The sequence below is a fragment of the Embiotoca jacksoni genome, unplaced genomic scaffold, assembly GCF_022577435.1.
Source record: "Embiotoca jacksoni isolate LCO1_2020_lvr unplaced genomic scaffold, fEmbJac1.0.p SCAF_17, whole genome shotgun sequence".
Lineage (NCBI taxonomy): Eukaryota > Metazoa > Chordata > Actinopteri > Embiotocidae > Embiotoca > Embiotoca jacksoni.
The window spans coordinates 3,965,131-3,969,655 of record NW_027185307.1 but is presented as its reverse complement, the minus strand read 5'-3'; positions in this window follow the sequence as shown (position 1 = coordinate 3,969,655).

Below are 4,525 nucleotides of genomic sequence, written 5' to 3'. Positions count from 1 at the left end.
GGTGTATACGCCTCAGCAGAGATGACCTTTAACCTCGGCCTTTTCTGACTCTGCTGGGAGATGCCGGTGTGTGTGTGTGTGTGTGTGTGTGTGTGTGTGTGTGTGTGTGTGTGTGTGTGTGTGTGTGTGTGGATGTTTCCTGGGATGTTTCATGGGAGTTGTGTGTGCAGAGGTTAAAAGAAAGGGATGGTTCTGTGCTTTCGCAACCTCGGTCATCACCGTTCCTCGTTTTCACCAATACCTGTGCTTTCATCCACCTTTCACCTCACATGCCTCCCTCACAGAGTCCATTCACTCCTCCTCAGCACACTTTTCACCCACAGATTTGTGGTTTCCCTGCTTCTCCTCTAGTTAATCGGGCTGTGACGTGGGCAGCACCTGTTGTTTGGAATCCAGCGATTATCAACAGTTTCGGTCTTCCTCCCTTCTGCACAAAGCAGAGACTCACAGCTCTGACTCAGCTGCTGTCGTGTGTACTCAATGTACATTTTAAGTTGCTGTTCAAAGTGTTTCTCCATCTTGCTGAAGAATGCTAAAATCTTCTCGCACAGCAGACGAAATACAGTCATTTAAGCCTTTTTAATGGCAGACTTCATTAGTTAAGTGTCGTCCACTATTCATACATGACAGTGATGCAGCAGGGCGCGGCGTATGAGCACAATGTTCTCTGTTAATTATGATAGTTATGATTGTGAGCCGAACAGAGCGCAGCCTCAGGTTAGTTGTTGAAATGAATTTTGCACGAGAAGATACATTTAGAAAGGCATAACTCCTGAAGCTAATCACTCTTATGATGATGATGATGATTGCTATTTTATGAATTTTGTTCATAGTAATCATGACTGTTGGTTGAGTTGTAAAGGGTGAAAACTGAAAACATACAGAAATGACTTTGGTGTCGCATGACACAATAAGACATTACGTGTTAGCAAACTGCACTGCCCGTACACAGAGCAAAACACGTTTCATCTGAATTCATGTTTGTAATTACATAATGAATTAAAGTCCAATATTTACTCTCCTTTTAGTTTTGGTCACCTTATACTGAGTAAAATATCTTTAGCTGCTAAACCCTCCGTCACATTCACCAGCCAGCTGCTAACTTTGTCAAACCTTTTAGTGCAGGAAGTGTACAGAATGTTTACCAGATATTTTGGGGAGTTGTGGGCCTTAAGAACCAAAACATTGAGCTGAAAGTTGCTAAAATGCTCCAGTAGTTCAAGTTCAGTGCTCAAGATAAAGTAGTCATATGATAATTCACTGTGGCTTTATTACCGACCCACATATTTCAGGCATTTCACCAATTGGTAAAAAAAATAAATACATTATTTGTACAGCTTTAAAGTTGGGGTAACCCAACACATTTTTTTTTTTTTTTTTTTGCATCACTGGCCAAAATTTCCATAATAATCTTATAGCATAATTGAAGTGGTTTGAGAGAACACCAGACATCTGCACCTTTGGTTGGCTCTGTATTCAGGTTGAAGAAAATCAGGGACGGAGACAATCAGCCAATCACAAGTCATTATTTCAGAGAGAAGGCATTCCTATTGGCTGTTCACATGTGCAGATGCCCATACACGTTCCTTCAGATATCAAGCTTGATTCAGTTGTGGAAAATCCAGGAGAGAAAGTTACAGTTCCAGCATTGGCAACAACTGCCAAAGCAGTTTAAAAAAAAAAGGAAGATGGACTTCTCAGAAAGAGTGAGTAAAAGAGAGTCTGACAATAAATAAAACGTATAAATATTGGTGAAGCGTTTCAGAAATGGAGAGAATTTCGTGATTAAAGCGTCCACATGTCCTTGCTTGTCTGGTGGGAGGGGCTTAGACAGAGGGGAGGAGGAAGGGCTGTATTTTTTTTTTTATTTTACTTTTTTTGTTTACCTTTTTGAAAACTGCCTACTGCATCTTTAAAGAACAACCGCTTTTATTAAAAACAAAAACAAAAAAAAACAACTACAAACTAATTTAGCAAGTGGTGTGTTAGGCAGCAAGTGACATCAAGCTGTGGTGTCTCTTTACATTTCACTGCCTGTTGCATAGTTGTATGTCAGTCTGAGGTTTTCAAAGTCATTTCTGCATCGGCTACACTTCCCCCTCATCTTGGGCTATTTTAGAAATTCCAAATGCAGATTTCCTCGCCCTGGGGATGCCAGAGTGGCTCATCACACCTCTGTTCTTTAAACTCAAGTGAAAAGTGCCAGAATTTGAAAGATGAGGTTTCCACATGTCAGTATTCTGTCAGTGTTGAGAGATTCTGAGAGTTACTTCTGTGTTTCAAATCCATTAAAATGACTGAGGCTAATTCCTGTCATTACTCAAACTATCAATCATATGGACACACTTTAATTTGCTCTTCTTATCATAACGCTTAAAAAAAACACAACAATAGAAATGAGGCTCCCAGTCTAGAAGAAGGGGTGACAGAGGGAAATGAAGGGAAGAAGGGGGAGGGGGGGTGAGATGATGAGGAGGGGAGGCTAATCAGTGCAGGCAGCATCTATTCCCTCCTTCTGTCTCTGTCTGTCCCCATTTCCTCAAGCTCTTTTCATTAAGACACCGGAGGCCTCGTTTCTGTGCCAGCATCCAACAGCACCTCTGACCCTTTAATTCCTCCCCCCCCCCCCCACCCCTACCCCGTGCGATGACGAAGACATGTTTATGTTTCCTTTTTGGCCCTCCGGCCCTCTGTCCTGCCTTCTGTCTCTGTCATCAGTCACTGGAAGTGTGTGGGGATGAGACACAAGAGGGACAGTATCATTGTTGGATGGGTGTCATTGATTCAGAATAAGAAGCACTATGTCCTCAAAGGTGAGTGTATGACTGACAAAATAAAACAAAGAGATATCGTGAAGCTCCAAGGAGTGCACGTGTCATGTGCGAGTAGTCCAACACGCCTCCCCGCACCCCACCTCCCCCACCCCTCCCACCGCAGGATGGAGAACAGGTTGGAGGCCCATCTTTCTGTGCCAGATGGCTCCACATTGACAAATCAATTAGGCTCCACCTCATCACCAGGGGAACCGGGGGGGCTACAAACCTGCTCGCCCCCACCACCCTGGGGTTCTCGGTCGACCACTCCTCCATCTTTCCTTGCCTTAATCACCCTGCTGATCCCCAGAAAGCTTTGCCTGGGTAAAGGGGGCGAGGAGGCAAGAAAAAAAAAAAGATAAAACAAAGAGGCTGGCAGCACATGAATCACCTAGCATCAATATGGATGACTTCCATGCTAATGCAGAGGGGACCGCAGAGGAAGAGTGGCAAAAGCTTGATTTTGTCAGTGTGTGTGTGTGTGTGTGTGTGTGTGTGTGTGTGTGTGTGTGTGTGTGTGTGTGTGTGTGTGTGTGTGTGTGTTTACAAGCTCAGTCAGAGCAGATTTGCCATGTGCTGAGGAGCCAAGTGTCTCTAGTTGTTTTTCCTTCCTTGTGTGGAGGTGGGAGAGAGGAGGAGGAAGATGAGGAGGAGGAGGAGGAGGAGGGAGGGAGGGTGGACGTTTGGGGGAAGTTAATCCAAGGAGAAAAAACAGCCACAGCCTGAAGCAGGTATGCATCTGGGTCGCTGAGTGGAGGGTGAATGCATGTTCTTCACTACACCCTAGTGGGAGAGCAGAGACATTGCGGGGAGACAGACGGACAGTCAGAAGGACAAGGCAGACAAGCCTCACTGCATGATGAAGGTTCCTCGTTGAGTTTTACTGGTGTTTGATTGGAGGTAAAAGAGTTGTGATCTGAGAAAAGTGTCAGAGAGTTATACAAATACAAACAGTTAAAAGTCAAAAAGCATCCTTCGTTCTCCACCCACCACTTACAGCTGAGACCAAGAAATGCTGTCGAACGCCCACAAAAATCTGGCAATTGGACCTTGAGTTTTGTACTAATAAATAATAATCCAATCCTTCTATTTTACAATTAAAGCATAAAATGCAACACAACAAAATTTACATTAAAAAATATATTGTTTACCATAAAACATTCATTTAAATTAAAATAGTAATATAAAATAATTAGCGGGTACAATAAAACATTTTTTTTTAAAAAGGCTGCTCAGTATCACTCCAAAGCAATGTAATGCAGCCGCCAGTCCACTAGAGGACACCGTGTCAGTGTCACGCTTTGTGTGTGAAAACGCTTGTGAGAGCAGAGTAAAAGAATGAGGTCATGTGACAGAGGTCATGGGATGAAATCCAAGAGAGGTAAAGACTTGAAGGTATGGTTGGGGGTGGTCGGGGGGATAAACCCCAGGACTTCATCCCCAGGAGACCAGGGTTTGAGGCTGTGAGAAAGTGGCGTGGATTTCTTTAAAGAAACACTAACCACAAGGTTTTTTACGCCTCCACTGACACAGTATGCTGTGGACTGCAAGGAGTTTTACACACGTGATATTGGGTGAAAAAAGGTGTGTCCTAAGAGTTCAAAGCATCGGCAGATGTAGAATTTAATCAATGCTCAGGCAAACCTCTTTGCAATTTAAGAAGCGAACTGAAGTAGTCAGGGCTGGAAGGAAACTAAGCGAAGCGTTTATTT